At 32.5% G+C, this 18,649-nt stretch overlaps 1 long non-coding RNA gene across 2 annotated transcripts in view; it reads left to right on the top strand.

The window, feature by feature from the left end:
• LOC141372408 (uncharacterized) overlaps positions 1-18,649 on the top strand; it is a 58,551-nt gene that overhangs the window by 23,261 nt on the left and 16,641 nt on the right. The window contains exon 3 of one of the 2 annotated variants that reach the window (XR_012377633.1): positions 8,845-9,729. The exons of the other annotated variant lie outside the window; for it this stretch is intronic. This is a non-coding gene — a long non-coding RNA (uncharacterized lncRNA). Of the gene's footprint in view, positions 1-8,844; positions 9,730-18,649 lie in introns of those variants that run through there. 2 annotated transcript variants of the gene reach the window in all.

The following is an 18,649-nucleotide window of genomic DNA, read 5'->3' as shown; positions in this document are numbered from 1 at the left end:
TACTATTAATAAAATTAAATGAAAAAGATATATAGTATCATTAAAATAGCATGTAAGAAAAATGCTAGTGCTAAAACAACTATTTAGTAGGTACCAAGAGATACATACGAAAACCATATTTCACAAAGTAAACCTTTTATTGAAAACTACTGCACCATGAGGGATATTTATCCCTTTCTCCCCGTAGAGGTATAAAAATCAAGTATGTTGTTTTTTTAATCATAAATTATACATTTTATAGGATATTAAAAGTAGTGCCTAAATAAACAGAATAGAAAAACTGCAAAAAATTTGAAGTTTTACTATATATGGAAATAAAAACAAAATTTTTGTTTGACCTGCTTTATTGTAATAATAAAGTCAACCACCCTTAAGAATGCATCATCTAGGGGCGCCTGGGTAGGTTAATTTGGTTAAGCGACTGCCTTCGGCTCAGGTCATGATCCCAGAGTCCTGCATCGGGCTCCCTGCTCGGTGAGGAGCCTGCTTCTCCCTCTGACCCTCTCCCCTCTCATGTACTCTCTCTCTCTCATTTATGTTCTCTCAAATAAATAAATCTTTAAAAAAAAGAATGCATCATCTATATATCAAAAATAATTACTAAAATGAATGAAATAAGTGGGGAGGTGTGAGAATTTACATCATACATGAAAAAACAAGCAAATTTCTTGGAAAAGCAAGAACCTAAGCAAGAATACAGCTATTTCAGAATATATTTTCGAGAATCCCTAAACTATTAATTAATATAGGCACTTTTTTTTTTGCTATAAGCCCTTTAAACATAATCTGTAAAGATTAGTCATTTGTATTCTTAAGAACTACAGAACAATGTGCATTTCACTGCATTTCATAAATAGGATTATATTAAATAACTAAAAGACAAAAATCACTATTTTGTTTTTGGTTTCCAATTTGTTTAGTTGATATTTTGTCTTAATAAATATATGTCTTTCTTTTTTAATTCAAAACAACAGAAAACCTCTTCTGTGAATTGTAATTATTTTCCAGAGAGTTGTATGTAACAATGGTATTTTTTTAAAAAGCTACTTGGAAATATTTCCTATATAACCCTGGAAGCAACTCTGAGTTATAAAATCATAGAACTGTAAGTTATTTCCTGGAAATAGTGGCAAAATAAAAATTTAAAGAACTATAAATGATAGAAAGCATTTGGTACATTCAATATAAATGCCCTTATTTCCTACCAATAACTGCCTAATGAACCCAGAACCACTGCATCTAGCAGTGACCTTTGGGAGAACATCAATGAGACCAAAATAATTGTTAATAAGATAACATTACAAATTTCTAATGGCTGGTTCTTCTTAGTGTCCAATGAAACTATTTTTTATTGGAATATGGTGCTGGAAATGGTTATTTTAATTTCTAGATGGTCCTAATACCTTGTAAAAAAAAAAGAAATACTTTATCTTCATGTTTGAGAATCTCTCTCTCTCTCTCTCTCTCTCTAACTCCCTCTCCCTCTCCCTCTCCTTCTCTTTCTCAGCCTTTCTGTCTCTTTCTTGGAGTTCTAGTAACTACGCCTTCAATTCAATATATATTTTTTGAGGTTCTACTATAAGAAATAACCAGCTCCTTCTGTATGTGGCTATCTTAAATGATATTTAGGGACCTCGTGGGTGTGGCAAAAAGGCAATTTTGCTCATGTACAAGCCCCTGAATGTTTCAACTACTCTAACTTGTTAACTTGCTACCTTGTCCAGTAAACTAGAAGCATCATCTCAAGTCCAAGGTTTGCTAATAAAAATGTCATCAGTAATTCAATGTTACTGCCATTTTACTGTTTGATATAAAAATAAAACAATATTAATGCAAGTGATCAAACACCAAATGCCATTTCTTCAGAGTCAGAATGGTGTTTTATAGAGAGACTCTCCCAAGGTGCAGGATTTTTTGAACAACATGAACAGCAACATTTTATCAGTGTCACGGTTATATTTTTGATAGTGAGTGATATAAACTGGGACAAGAAAAACTAGATAAGGCCTATAAATTTCAAGACAACACACAGAAATGTGACTCATATTTTACAGAAGTTTAGTTGGAACTCGGTTGACACTATTCTGTCCTATAATTATGTTAGGCACACTTTGATGTGCACCCAAGTGTCAAAATTCCATCAATTAAATAATTGTCAATCCATAGTCCTCACAGTGTCCTTTATTATTACATTTGTATTATAACTATGGATTATTTTATACAAAAAAGAGTGTATAAAATGTCTACATTTTTTACAAGCTGATGTGGAAAATTTTAAATGAAGAAAATAGTAAACATGACAGCTACCCATTTCCTTAAAAAAAAAATTTGTAGATTTTCAAACTCATTTGTCTGCAAAAAATACGTTTAAATATAACTTTAGGATATTTAATTATCCCATGTAATATGTTTTATGTAGAAAAATTAAAAAATAAAACAACAATAAACATTACACCACAGGGGAACTATATCTACGCTACCTTGAATCTATTATCTATATATCTGTGAGTGCGTGTGTGTGTGTGTGTGTGTGTGTGTGTGTGTGTTTCTCTCTATTTTCTACCAATGCTTTTCTAAGACAGGAAACTCAGACAAATACCTCAATATAGAAATTAAAATTATACATTAAAAATATAAATAAAAACTAAATATTTTCATCTGATTTGAAAGACAAAGTGTTATTATTATACTTTTACTTGATATAACTGTTCATAAAAATAAAAACAAACTGACATCCCAATCAAAAACTATTAAGAAACACCATGTACAAGTAGCACATGGTGTAGAGATGAGGATGCATTCAAAATGGCTTATAAGCATACGAAAATAATGTCAGACCATACTCGAGAAATAATATATTATTATTTACATATTTGCATTTTAGATCATCATCTTGCATAAATGCTATATGATTTGCCTGAATCTGTTTGTTAAAACCTAAAACTTTACTTACAAATCATGGGAGAAATGAATGTATGCATATTCACTAAGTCAAAATACATCAGTATAACATGACGTATGTGATGATTAGTATATATAATAAGCAAAAAAGATCAATATTTTGAGTTAAAAAACAAGTTATCTTATATAATCTTCCTTCAAATCAACTCTTCTGGTAAAATACTAATTTTGGTAATATTTCTCTACTTTTAGACTCCTATATTGGAATAAATGATAGCAGGCAGAAAGAATGGATAGGGATAGTACAAAATAAAGGAATAACAAAATAAAACAAAAGAGAGTGGTGCATATTGAATTTGAAGAAATAAATTAATGCTGGTTGTTTGATGTGTCAAGTGATCTGCCCAAAGTGTTTCCCATTTACATCTGTTTGTCTTCCAAAATTTTAAGGGAAAAACACTTTACAGTTCATGATATTGACAGGGTACACATAGATTTTAGAAAGAGAGTTCATTTTGTGAAACAAGATGATGAAGGTAACATGCTGAGCAAGACAGTTTATAACACCAAGGATGCCTTATTATTATATATAAGTATCTGAATTGATTCTAAGATATTTTTTCCATATAATGGCAAAAGTTTATTATATTGTTCTCCTTAATTTTTGGTTTCATAATAAAGATAGACTAGACACAGCAAAAATTACCTCCAAGATATGGTTAATATAATTTCCAAATGATTGACCTTCTCTTGTCACTGGCATATTTTGTATATTTGAATCTAATTGAACTAAACATAACAGAAGATTCAGGCATGGAGCCAGCAACCTTTTCGATTGACCCTATTCTGAATGCCAACTCTTGAAGGAGCTACAAGAGCAGACCAACTTCTCCAGGCGATGTTTAAAATAGATTCCATTCCTGAGCAACACAACACGGTTATACACCTGCTGCAAACGGGAAGAACTTCTCCAAGAGTTACATGTGTTAAACAGTTCGCAAACGCTGTCATTTGTCACCTGTATGTCTTTTTCTGGAGAAGCCTGTGTAACACATTAAGTTTTCTTGGAGAAAACAGCTGGACATATAGTCAAAAAATCCATCATTTTTTAGGGCTCGATAATTATGAGAATTCAATAGAAAATTAACAATCTTGTGTGTCTTATATACCATTCCAACAATTCTCAGTGTAAAAAAAAATCCACGAGAGCATTTTGAGCCCCAAAAGGGAGACAAATAATGAAGCAGGTGAAGCTCTGGTAGAGCTTCACAAAGAACTACTTTGAAAAGGGGAAAGACTGTGGGAAGGAAAGAAAAGGCATTGGGAAGATTATCTTGCCAGTGCTAATGTAAGGCAGGTAATTAAAAACTTTTTAATCCAATAGGTGTGAAAGGAGACTTTTGTTAGTTTTAAAAGTGAATATAAGCATAACAAACCAAGACGTGCCAGGAGGAACATATATTTTGCATGGAATCCAAAATTCTTAGAATACAGTATCATAGTAAGAGCCCTATTGCATATATTTTCATTTAATTGCACTTTTATGATTCCCTTGCCCATTTTGAAATAGAGAACATGGCACTCTCTCTCTATATATTTATAGAGAGAGAACTGCCAGCATATTTATAATTTCAAGGTAAATTGAACTTCCTGTATTAGGAAGTGAATAATCCATTATTAGAGGGGCAAGCTAACAGACATTAGATGCACAGACTACCAGGGCAGAATAAGGCATTTTGTTCCTTTTTTCATGTCCTTTTTACTTTAACCAAAAATTTAGGATTCAGGTCAATTAATATGATTCTAGTTCTTTGGAAAACATTTGCAGAAGAATATCTGTCCCAATATTGCTTCTCACAATCAATATATTATCTTCCTTAATATGAACTATTGTAGCATGTCAAATGGAAATGAAGACAAAGCTGGGGTAGCGATAATTTTATTGGACAAAATAGACTTTAAAACAAAGATGTGACAAGAGACAAAAAAAGAACACTATGTAATGATAAAAGGAGCAATCCAACAAGAGGATATGATAACTAAATATTTATGCACTCAACATGGGAGCACCTAAATACATAAAGCAATTATTAACAAACATAAAGGAAGTGATTGACAGTAATACAATAATAGTAGGGAATTTTAACACCCTGGTTACATCAAAAGATAGATCATCCAGAGAGAAAATCAACAAAGAAATAGTGACTTTGAATGACACACTAGACCAGATGGACCTAACAAATATATTCAGAACATTCCACTCAAAAGCAGTGTGATACACATTCTTTTCAAGTTCACATGGAACATTATTCAAAATAGAGCATGTTAGGTCATAAAACAAGTTTCAATAAATTAAAAAAGATTGAAATCATAGCATGCATCTTTTTCAACGAACATAGTGTGAAACTAGAAATCAATCACAAAAAATAATCTGGAAAGAACACAAATGCATGGAGGCTAAATAACATGCTACTAAACAATGAATGGGGCAACCATGAAATCAAAGAGGAAATAAAATAAGTACACGGAGACAAATGAAAATGAAAATACAATGGTCTAAAATCTTTGGGATGTAGCAAAAACTGTTCCAAGTTGGAAGACTATAGCAATATAGGCCTACTTCAAGAAACAAGAAAAATCTCAAATAAACAATCTAATCTTACACCTAAAAGGGCTGGAAAAATAAAAACAAACTCAAAGCTACTAGAAGAAAGGAAATCATAAAGATTAGAAAAGAAATAAATTAATAGAGACAAAAAAGAAAAAAAAAATAGAACAGATCAGTGAATCCAGGAGCTGCTTCTTTGAAAAAATCAACAAAGTTGATAAATATTTTAGTCAAACTCATAAAAAGAGAGAGAGAGAGAGATTGAGGATTCAAAAAAATAAAATCAAAAATGAAGGAGGAGAAATAACAACCAGTGCCACAGAAATATGAAGGATTATAAGAGAATATTATGAAAAATTATATGCCAACAAATTAGAAACCTGGAAGAAATGGATAAATTCCTAGAAACATAAGCTTCCAAAACCAAATCAGAAAGGAACAAAACAAAAACAAAACAAAACAAAAAAAACAAATAAAGAGAAAAAAAAGAATTGAACAGACCAATCACCAGCAATAAAATTGAACCAGTAATAAACAAACAAACAAACAAACAAACAAAAAAGAACTCCCAACAAATAAAAATCCAGGACCAGATGGCTTTACAGGTAAATTCTACCAAACATTTAAAGAAGAGTTAATATCTATTATTTTCAAACTATTTTTAAAAATAGAGGAGGAAGGAAAGCTTACAAATTCATTCTTCAAGGCCAGCATTACTCTGACACCAAAACCAAGTAAAGATTGAACATAATAATAATAACAACAATAATAAAAAAATACCTCAAAAAATAAAACAAACAAACAAAACTATAGGCCAATATCTCTGATAAATATGATGCAAAAATCTTCAACAAAATATTAGCAAATCAATCCAAAAATATATTTAAAAAAAAAAATTCTTCAGCATGATCAAGTGGGATTTATTCCAGGGATGGTAAGGTGCAATATTTGTGCAATATTTGCACATTAATCAACGTGATACATCACATTAACAAACGAAAGGATAAAAAACATATAATCATCTCAATAGACAAAAAAGCATTTCCATTCATGATTAAAAACTCTCAACAAAGTAGGTTTCAAGGGAACATACCTCAACATAATAAAGGCCAGATGTGAAAAACCTATAGCTAATATTATAATCAATGGTGAAAAACTGAAAGTTTTTTCTCTAAGATCAAGAAAAAACAAGGATGTCTACTCTCACCATTTTTATTTAATAGAGTACTGGAAGTCCTAGCCACAGCAATCAGACAAGAAAAAGAAAAAAAAAAAGACATTCAAATTGATAAGAAGTAAAATTTCACTATTGGCAGATAACATAATACTATAAACAGAAAATTGTAGACTCCACCAAAAACTACTAGAACTGATAAATGAATTCAGTTAAGTTGCAGGACACAAAATTAATATACACAAACCAGTTGCATTTCTATACACTAAAAATGAAGTAGTAGAAAGAGAAATTAAGAAAATGGTCCCATTTACAATTATACCAAAAGGAAAAAAATACCCAGGAAAAAAACTTACCCCAGGACATAAAGAAATTGGTACTCTGGAAACTATAAAATACTGATGAAAGAAATTGAAGATGACACAAACAAATAGAAAGATAGTCCATGCTCATGGATTGGAAGAACCAATATTTTTAAAATGTCCATACTACCCAGAGCAATGTATAGATTTAATTCAATCCCTATCAAAATACCAACAACATTTTTCACAAAACTAGAAAAAAACAATCTCAAATTTGCATGGAACCACAAAAGACCCTGAATAAATAAATAAATTTTGAAAATGAAAAGCAAAGCTGGAGGTATCACAATCCCATTTTTCAAGATATACTACAAACCTGTAGTAACCAAAATAATCTGGTTCTAGCACAAAAATAGACACACAAATAAATAGAACAGAATAGAGAATCTAAAAATAAACCCACACTTTTATGGTCATTTAATCTGCAACAAAGGAAACAAGAATATACAATGGGAAAAAAGACAGTTTCTTCAAAAATAGTGTTGGGAAAATTAACCAGCTAAGTGCAAAAGAATGAAACTGGACTACTTCTTACACCATATGCAAAAATAAACTCAAAGAGGATTAAAGACCTAAATATGAGACCAGAAACCATAAAATTCCCAGAATAAAACGTAAGCAGTAATTTCTTTGGTATCAGCTGTAGAAGCAGTTTTCTTAGCTTTATCACCTCTGGTAAGGAAAATAAAAGCAAAATTAAATTATTGGGCCTATACCAAAATAAAAAGCTTTTGCACAGTTAAAGACAAAACAACAAAACAAAAAGACAACATTCCTACTGAATAGAAGATATTTGCAAATGATATATCCAATAAGGCATTAATATTCTAAATATATAAAGAACTTACATAACACCAAAATAATAATAATAATAATAATAATAATCTGATTAAAAATGGACAGAGGACTTGAATAGACATTTTTCCAAAGAAGACATACAGATGGCCAACAGATACATGAAAAGATGTTCAACATCACTAATAATCAGTTAAACAAATTAAAACCACAATGAGATATCACTTTATACCTGTCAGAACAGCTAAAATAAAAAACACAAGAAATACAAGTGTTGACAGGGATGTGGAGAAAAAGAACCCTTGTGTCCAATTGGTGGGGAAGAAAGCTAGGGCAGCCACCCTATAAAACAGTACAGGTGTTCCTCCAAAAATTAAAAATAGAATTACCACATGATCCCCTAATTCCACTACTAGGTATTTAACCAGAGAAAATGAAAACACTAATTTGGGAAAAGATATATGCATCCCTATGTTTATTTACAGCTTTATTTACAATAGCTAAATTATGGAAGTGTGCAGACACACACACACACACACACACACACACACACACAATGGAATATTACTCAGCCGCAAGAAAGAATGAAATCTTGCTACTCATGACAACATGGATGAAACTGGAGGGTATAAGACTGAGTGAAATAAGTGAGAGAAAGACAAATTCCATATGATTTTGCTTATATGTGGAATTTAAGAAACAAACAGAGAAAAAGAAACAAACAAAGAAAAAGAGACAAACAAAAAACAGATTCAAAATACAGAGAACAAACTGATGGATCCAGAAGAGAGGTGGATGGGGGAATGGATGAAATACACAAAGGGGATTAAGAGTACATTTATCTTGATGAGCACTGAGAAATGTACAGAATTATTGAATCATTATATTGGTACACCTGAAACTAATATAACATTGGATATTAGTTATACTAGAATAAAAGTAATGACATTACTAAGGTAATTATTGTTAACCTATACCTAGAGCAGTAATTTTTCATACCATAGGTTATGATCAACAAAGAAGGATAAAAACAGAAGGAAAGAAGAGGAAGAAGAAGAGGAGGAAGAGGAATACCTGGAGGATGGAAAGAATAGAACAAAGTAGTGTAGACTACACTGGACTACACTGGACTAGAGTAGAACAGACATTTCTGGAACAGTCTGATCTTGGAAGAGTAAATATTATTTCACATATTCTTTTTTAAATTGTATACCCACAAAGCAACACTGTTTTATTTTTTATTGTGGGCTGCCATTTAGAATATTAGAAAGCTCCTGTTTGAAAATGTTAACATAGATGTTTATTTTAAATACCTCTATATTTAGATTATTGATGACCTACAAATACATTTTTCCCAGAAAGCCACATTTTCAAAACTAAACTCCTATTTGATATTAAAATAACAACTTTATTCCAACTCAGCACAATTTCAAATTCAAGATTTAAAACTACTTTAAATTAAGTTTTTGTGATCAGGGCCCACATGTTGGAATTAATGGCTAAATTAAGGAGCAGTTCTATAATGGTTTGGTGTCACACATGTTTGAATTGATGCATTATTCTAAAATTCGATTATACAGTCTAACCTTGCCACACATATCTTTGTGGTCTATATTTTGGTAATTACTATTTTTAAAAAAATAGTGTTTTAAAAATGTATTTTATGTAATGCTTTTATTTTTTTCTGATAGTTCATAGTTTGTTGTGTTACAACTAAATCATAGTGGAAGAGTAAAGACCTTCCTATTAAAATTGTTTCGTATCAGAACAATTACAAGACTCACTATTAACACAACTCCACCTTACTTGTCACCATGGCTACAAGAGGGTTAATTAAAACATTATTGATAAATATCTAAAAATATGCATTCTAAATAGCTTAAATTAATTCCAACCAAATTTATAGCCTTTGAATTACAATAAAGAAACAAATAAAGAACTTTTGCTTATTGTGTATTTAATTTCTTAAAATTAAGTGTGAATATGCAGATTATTTTTCATGGGTCATTATAAATTTGCATTATATTTACATTATATACAAAAAGGTTTATCCATAGTTATTACCATCATTTATAGGTATAGGTATAGTGATAATATCTTTACGAATATTTTCTCATCTAATTTTTTAAAACAGTCAATGTTGTTTCTATAATAAGCTCTAAAAGTACCACCACTGACATTCGTTATGTATTTGTATCAAATTCTCTATCATACTCCTAAACAACACTTTTTTTTTAATCAACACTTTTCTATGTCTGTATTAAATAGTCAGTTAGTAGGAATGTTTTAAAGAGTATATTATACAGTGAGTGCTCAAATAAAAATTATGAAATTTTTCCAACATTTATAAATATATTTATTAAATACCACTAAATAATTATTTTACCAAATTATAGTTATACATGGATTCTTAGATATGTATGCATGTATTTTCATTTATTCTAAAATGACACTTCTACTTCTTTCATTGTTTTTCATTTGAGGCTAAATATTAAATCATAACTCTTCAGGCATTTTAGCAAGGGGCAGAGCTAATAAATTTCAGGCACGCAGCTTTCTGATCATTTAATTTAATATAGTCCTGCCAAAAGAGTAGAAAATGAAGGTGCCCATACTCTAATCTCTCATCTCTATATTCACTCTTCCATAGTCTATTCTGTGGTGTCAGGATCATGGATCTATAGTAAACCTCATTTCCTGACTCTTGCCAGCTGACTTTCTAGCCAGTGATGATTGGGAGCAGTTAGACAGCTTTGGAAAAGGGGAAAGGAACGTCTTCCTTATTTTCCTTCCAGCACACGCAGTATATCCCAAGCAATGATAGGTGGTGCTAACCTCCAGCTTTTCTTAGCTCCATCTGAACCAGTGTTACCATCCTATCATGCCCTCTGAGACTCGAGGCCAGTCTTTCAGGAAAAGCTCTTTGCCCAGACAGCTGAGCACCAACTCTGTAGGACCGCCTTACCAAGCTACTAGCTTTGATAAAGTCAAGTATTTCTACTTTTCTCTTCAGTCTTGTCTCCTGTAGTAAAGGCTTACTGATACAAGTTTTAGTTCTGAATTATCTTCCTATTTTTTTTTTTCTTTCAGTTGCCTGGTGTCTATAATCCCTTATAAATGCTCTCTTAGATTTACTTGTCTTTATTTTATTTCTTCATGGAGGTACTCCAAAAGAATTTCTCTCTTAAAAGAATTCCTTCTTATAGGGCACAATATTCATGAAAGTTACAATTAAATATGTATCATTTCTTGAGCTCCTGAGGTAAAACTATTATATATATATAATATATACATATATATATATAATATATACATATATATATATATATATATGAGAATGGAGGGAATCTTTTGTTCTGGGGGCTATCCAGTGGGATCTGGCCCAAAACTTAGTTATAGGTGTGCATTAGCAAGTGTATAGATAAATTGTAACGTATACCAAGGAAATTGTCCAGATTCACCACTCTCCTATTACATAATCTAAATAAATTATTTTTGAATAAGAATAATAAGAAGATGTAATGACCTAGAACATCGATGATAAATGTACAACTTAGCTTTGGTGTGGAGATGGGAGACTGGTGGTATAGCTCTGTAAGAAGGGACAGCATTGTATCAGTGACATATCAATTGAACTTGCAAGTTTATCTTAATGTTTAATTTAACATACAATTTTTATATTTGCAATAAGGTCATTAACACTAATTTACATCCAAATTATACAGGAGGTATTTTTAAAGTTTATTAAAGTATAATTGACAAATACAATTGTAAAATATGTAAAATGTACACGATGCTTTAATATATGTATAAATTGTGAAAGGATTTCTAATTTTTTTAACTAACATATTCATCACCTCGCATATTTACTCTCTCTCTCTCCCTCTCCCTCTTTCTCTCTTTTGGTAAGAACACTTCACTCTCTGCAAGTTTCAATTACAACTATATTAGCAACTATGGTCACCATGTTATACATTAGATCTCTAGATCTAATCTATCTAATGTATAAAAAACTGTAAGGTTGTACCACTTGACTAACATCTAACCCACAATCCCAGGCCCCACCAAAATTCTTGGCAACCACCATTCTAGGTTTTTTTTTTTTTTGTAAGATTCCACAAAGAAGTGATACCACACAGTATTCATCTTTCTCTGTTTAGCTTCTTTCACTTAGCATAATGCCCTCCACGTTTATCCATGTTCTTACAAAGGGCAGCATGTCATTTTTTTTTAAGGCTAAAAAATATTCTATTGTATGCAAATACGATATTTTCTTTATCCATTCATGTATCAATAAACACTTAGGTTGTTTCCATTCCTTGGCTATTATGGATGATACTGCTATGAATACGGGATTATAGACCCCTCTTTGAAATAATGATTTCATATCTTTGAATACATACCTGGATAGCTGGGGTACCTGGGATGGCTGGATCGTATGGTATTTCTATTTTTAATATCTTGAGAAAACACTATACTGTTTCCACAGCGTATTCTCACCAACCATGTAGAAGGGTTTTCTTTTCTTTACATCCTGACCAAAAACTTGGTATCTCTTTTCTTCTTGTTAATAGTCATTCTAATAGGTGTAAGATCCTATCTCATTGTGGTTTTCATTTGCATTTCCCTAATGTTTAGTGATGTCAATCACCTTTTCATGTGGCTGGTAGCCATTTGTATGTCTTCTTGAGAAAATGTCTATTAAAGTCCAGGGCGCCTGGGTGGGTCAGTGGGTTGTGTCTGCCTTCGGCTCAGGTCATGAATCCAGCGTCCTGGGATCCAGCCCCGCGGTGTAGGCCTCCCTGGCCAGTGGGGAGCCTGCTTCTCCCTCTGCCCTTCCCCCTCAGCTCCTGCTCTCTCTCTCTCTCTCTCTCTCTCTCTCTCTCTCTCTCTCTCCCCCTCTCGCAAAAATAAAATCTTTTTAAAAAATGTCTATTCAAGTCCTTTGCCCATTTGTTAATTGGGGTATTTGCTTTTTTGCTATTTAGTTGTATGAGTTCGTTGGATATTCTGGATATTAACCTTTTATTGGATGTGTGGTTTCGCAATATTTTCTCCCATTCCAGAGGTTGCCTTTTGTTGTTGTTGTTGATGACTTCCCTTGCTGTGCAGAAGCTTTAGTTTGATATGATCAAACTTTTTATTTTTATTTGCGTATTTTTGTTTCTTTTTTCCTTTGTTTTTGGTGTCAAATCCAAAACGTTAATTGGCAAGATAATTGTCAAGGAGATTATCTTTAGGTTTTCTTCTAGGAATGTTATGTTTCACATCTCATATTTAATTCTTTAATCTATTTTGAGTTAATTATTGTATATTGTGTAAGATGGTGGCCCAGTCTCATTCTTTTGTGTATGGCTATCCAGTTGTTCCAACACCATTTATTGAAGATAATATTATTTCCCCTTTGCATATTCCTGGCAATTTTATTGAATATTAATTGACCATATATGCATAGGTTTAATTCTGGCCTTCTATTCTGTTACATTCATCTATATTTTTATGTGTTTGATGGTTTCATGAGAATACATTATAATTTTAATTACAGTAGCTTTGTAATACAGTTTGAACTGTGGTATCTCCAGCTTTGTTCTTTCTCAAGATTAATTTGGCTATGTGGGATCTTTTATGATTCCATACAAATTTTATGATTGCTCTTTCTATTTCTGTGAAAAAAGCCATAGAAATTTTGATAGGGAATGCATTGAATCTGTAGGCTCTATTGGGTAGTATGGACGTTTTAACACTATTATTTCTTCATAAGCATGGAATATTTTTCCACTTATTTGTGTCCTTTTTAATTTGTTTCATCAGTTTTCAGTGTACATATCTATCATTTCCTTGGTAAATTCATTCCTAAATATTTGATTCCTTATGATGCTATTAAAATGGGATTGTTTTCTTAATTCTCTTTCCAATGGTTTGTTATGTTAATAACACAAATAAATGCAACTGATTTTTGTATTTTGATTCTGTATCCTGCAACTTCCCTGAATTTATCTATTCATTCTAACAGTTTTTGGTGGAGTCTATAGGGCTTTCCACATATAATATCAGTCATCTGCAAACAGACAATTTTACTTCTTTTTTCGGATTTGGATGATTTATTTCACTTTCTTACATAATTTATCTGGCTAGGAATTCCAATTCCAGTGCTATGTTGAATAAAAGTGGTGCAATGGGCTTTCTTACTTTCTTGCTGATCTTAGAGAAAAAAGCATTTAGCTGAGCTGCTGTTATGTGTGATCTAAATCCTATGCTCCTTAGGGAGAAGCTGGGATTTGAAGGTTACCATCCAATGGTAAGGTCCTGTTTTGGGAGCAAAGTTTATGGAAAGAGTGTGTCAGGCTTTTCTACTTCTTTCAAGGTGGGTATTTTCACAACCACCTGATGTGTAGGAATCACTCAACTGGTTTTCCAAATTTCTCTCAGAAAGAACTGATTAGTGTGTACCTGTATATATCAGTGCATCCATGGGAGGAGAGAAATTCAGAAAACTCCTATGTCACCATCCTGGTGATAGCAATCATACAGGGGGTATTTTATGTTTTAAAGAAGAATTATATTTTTTGAAGTCTTAATTGAAAAGATCTGTCATTATATTTTAGTGCTAATTAATTCAAGTATAAATGGCTATTAATGACATATGCTGCATAAGGCACTGGATAAAATACATTTATCAGTAAGACATAATGCCAGCCTTAACATTTTTATAGTCTAAAATTATTTGTTCAATTTTCCATATAAAGCTAACATTGAGCTCTAATGTGTGGTAATCTGAACAACACATAAGTCACAGAAAATTAAAACAGAATTGAACCAATATAGAAGAAAATAATCCATTCTACAATGTAAGCTTTGAGATTTCAGTTCTACTTTAGTAACTCATTTCACATTTCTGAAGAAAATCTGATGAAATATAGATTGAAGACAATATTGAAAATACAATGTAATATCAGTTCTCCAGGCATTATTTCAAAGACAAAATGCTTAAGTCATTTTGGATAAATCTTTGACAATGAAACAGAGGAATGTTCAAGATTCAACATTTTATTTTTGTAAAAACCAAGTCCTATATTTCAGCTAAACCCATAATTCCTTAAGTGATTATTAATTGTGCTCCATAGAATACAAAATACCTTCTCTCAATAAGGACTTATGAACCTGGCTTTGGTAATGACATATGACAGGTTTTCAAGTATAAGTATTCCAAAATAAAGTTACATTTATCTTTTATTAGAAATACTATTTACCAAAAAAAAGAAATATTATTTACCTATAAAACATGATTTGGATCACTTTATTCTTAAATATTTTTATATTTTTCAAAAGAATGAGTCAAATTTTCATTATTAAAATTGGCATACAGAGAAATAAAAGGTTAACATTTCATATTTCAAAGACTTTAATAGAATGAATAAGCCATATGAGTTAATCATACCATCTCAGTTATATAAATAAGAATTCTGGACTAAATTTAAATTATAAAATATGTCCAGTATGTCCACAATTAAGTACTTAAGACTTACATATACCTTTAAGCTAAAAAGACATTCAATATCAGTTCAGAGTACTCCCAGGGAGGTTAAATAGATGTGACTCATTCAAAGACATTTGCTGGTTGTGCCAGAGTCAAGTCTAAAGACTTTTAGACTGGAAAATTAGATATGTCCTAATAGGGTTAGCAAATATCCACTAAACACACAGCTACTTTGCATTCTCTTCCCATAGAATCACTACTCCAACCTTCACTCAGATTAACGCTTCATAATGCTTCACCTCTTTGTACATCAGGTTAAATCATCACATTCACACAGCACTAATGAAAAGTTGGGCAACTTTGATTCACACCTCGCCTCCATATTAATAAATACTGTAACTGAAAAAAGTTCTATATACCACTTAGTGTCTAGTGCACTGTCTTATTATGGAAATGAATAGTTACACAAAGCAAAAACTATATGTAAGCTTCAGTTCTAAACAAATATGCACAGGTCTATCAGCAGATACATGCTCAACATTTAAATGAACAAATCTTGCACAGGTTCATGAAAAATTCAGTATCTTTCCATGAAGTCCCAAGAGTTTAAACTCGGTAATATACCTTTTGTAAGGTAGGTCATTTTAATATCAAGAATATCTCATTTTCCAATTTTGGCTTATTTTTAATCATTAATATTTCAAACCTTTAATACCAAGAGACTCCCAGGAGTATTTTCAGAGTTCTTGAACAATTTCAGGAGATATTTCAAATCAGAGGGAAAATAATGTGTCTGCAAGCCCTGTAGTCCTTTTCTGTCTTACACAAAGGGTATTTGTGTTTAAATACATGCAGAAAAGTCTATTTTGACTTGATTGTATGGACATGATCACTTCTAGATATCACATTTTTGACTAACCCCAATGAATGAAATATAACAGGAAAATAAAAAGAGAAACTTAAGATGGGACCAGAATACTCATTTTTGGAATATTACTTTTGTTATGCTTGCTAAAGAATCTACCCAATAGTATTTTGGAGGCTTTTTTTTCACATTCTCTAAGTTTGGTAGCTCTGTGTTAACTGTGGCTGATTCGTAAATTATTATGCACTCGGAATTTGGACTTACAATCTATCGTTTATCAGAAAAATAACAAAACATTATTATGAAATACTGTGTTTTCTTTAATCTTTCATATTTTCAGTGACCAGAAGAATGCTCTCAATAAAAATGTTAGGCAGAAATCTAACCTCATTATATGCAACTTTACTCAACATTTTATTTTTCCTTTCTTTCTATAATTTTCCACACCCTAAATATGAAATTTAAAACTTGGGACTTATATGTACTAATGAAACTATAAACTCTTTACGGTTTTTCTGTGAATACCCAAAGAAAATACTACATTGCAATGCAGTTGTGATTACATGACTGACTTCCCTTTTTACTGAGGAAAAACCTGAAAAAAAAAGTATCGCTGAACCATAGTGTCACTTAATTTGGGATTCATAGAAGAACTATGAATGTTAGAGCCCTATGTAGAGCTCTTCCCTGGACCCCGGTGGATTATCTGCCATGGTTAAAGGAAGCAGAACAATTTGCCAGAGGAATACCCAGAGGGATCGAACTCCTAGGAGAGCAAAGAGAAGACTGTGCAGCGGTCACTCCAGAGTGTGATTGGAGACAGCTGCATGGGGAAAAGAGCTAAGGTAGTCAAAGTGGAGGTGGGATGAAAAATAATGAAAGCGCTGACGAAAGTGACCAACGGTATAGAGATTCAGTTTACGAACCCAGGTCTGTGCTCGCTTCGGCAGCACATATACAAACCCAGGTCTGTATCCATAACTCAAATCTAGGGGAAGAGCATTTCTGGACTTCAAAGAGTCTCAAGGAGATGGTTTATTTTTATTTTTATTTTTATTTTTTTTTAAAGATTTTATTTATTTATTTGAGAGAGAGAGAATGAGAGATAGAGAGCACGAGAGGCAAGAGGGTCAGAGGGAGAAGCAGACTCCCTGCTGAGCAGGGAGCCCGACGCGGGACTTGATCCCGGGACTCCAGGATCATGACCTGAGGCGAAGGCAGTCGCTTAACCAACTGAGCCACCCAGGCGCCCAAGGAGATGGTTTATTTTTAATACAATTCAAAAGCAACAATAAAATGCCGGTACTGTATCTACTTCCTAGGTGTCTAAAATGATACGATTACAGTTCATGAATGGAATCATCAACCGACTTAATTTCCCCAAAGGATAGGAAACACAAACAGAGCAGAGCAAACATCACTCTATTTGTCATTGGCAGCTTCTATTTAGGATTTTGAAATTAATATTAATTACTAAGGTTGACTTCTACAAGAAAGATAACAAAGACATTTTGCTATATTTTTATCATATTTTGTTACATTACATATTTTAATTGCAGTGCAATGAAAACTTCTGTATTAATCCAACATCTATATAGCATTATGTATGATGTTAAGGTAAAAGAAAGAATGGAATTCTAATGCAAACTGGGGGATATGAGAAGCCACTTAGAAGAAGTATCATCATTTGAGACCTAAATAATAGCTTCACAGAAGTGGAGTGGTTGGGGAGAGTTCCAGAAAGAACTGAATAGAATTTTCAAAAGCCTTGGGATCTGAATAAACATGCTGTCTGTAGGGAATTTTAGACTTTAATATAATTTGAGCTAAGGATGCTCTAGAGAGTATTGTATTAAGCTAAACATTGTGTGTGTGTGTGTCTGGTGTGTGTGTGTGTGTGTGTGTGTGTGTGTGTGTGTGTGTGTGTGTGTCTTTTAAAGCTTAGTGGCTTTACAGAGTAAAAAGATTTACCTCTTACGAATCTGCAATTTGGACAGGGCTTGGCAGGAACAACTCATCTTTGCCTACTTGGCATCAACACTCAGCATCATCTGAAGGCTCCTGCACTCCCACATTGGGCGGTTGATTCTGGCTGTCAGCTGAGACCTCAGCTGGGGCTCTGATCAGAATCCTTACAGGTGGGTGCTGAATTCCAATGATGGGCATCACATTTTTATCACCCAGCCTTAGAAGTCATGCACTGTTACTTTTGCCACATGCTATTCATAGAAGTTACTCCCTCGATCCCGTCTATATGAATGGAAAGGGAAATTAGACCTCATCTCTCAATGTATAAAGGTCAATAGCAGACAGTAAACTAAACTAAAAATGGTAAAATATATCCATCCTGGTGATTTTCATACAGACAGGAGGTACTATCAGATATGTGGTTTAGGTCGTGCTCTCTGGCAGCTTTGTGGCAAACTGGCAAGAGAGGGCTTGCATTTAATGGAAGGGAGAACAGTTA

The sequence above is a fragment of the Callorhinus ursinus genome, unplaced genomic scaffold (genome assembly GCF_003265705.2).
Source record: "Callorhinus ursinus isolate GAN/ISIS: 27379988/994484 unplaced genomic scaffold, GSC_fseal_2.0 scaffold3, whole genome shotgun sequence".
Classification (NCBI taxonomy): domain Eukaryota; kingdom Metazoa; phylum Chordata; class Mammalia; order Carnivora; family Otariidae; genus Callorhinus; species Callorhinus ursinus.
The sequence above is the reverse complement of the archived record's forward strand: the minus strand, read 5'-3'. Positions and strand labels throughout refer to the sequence as shown.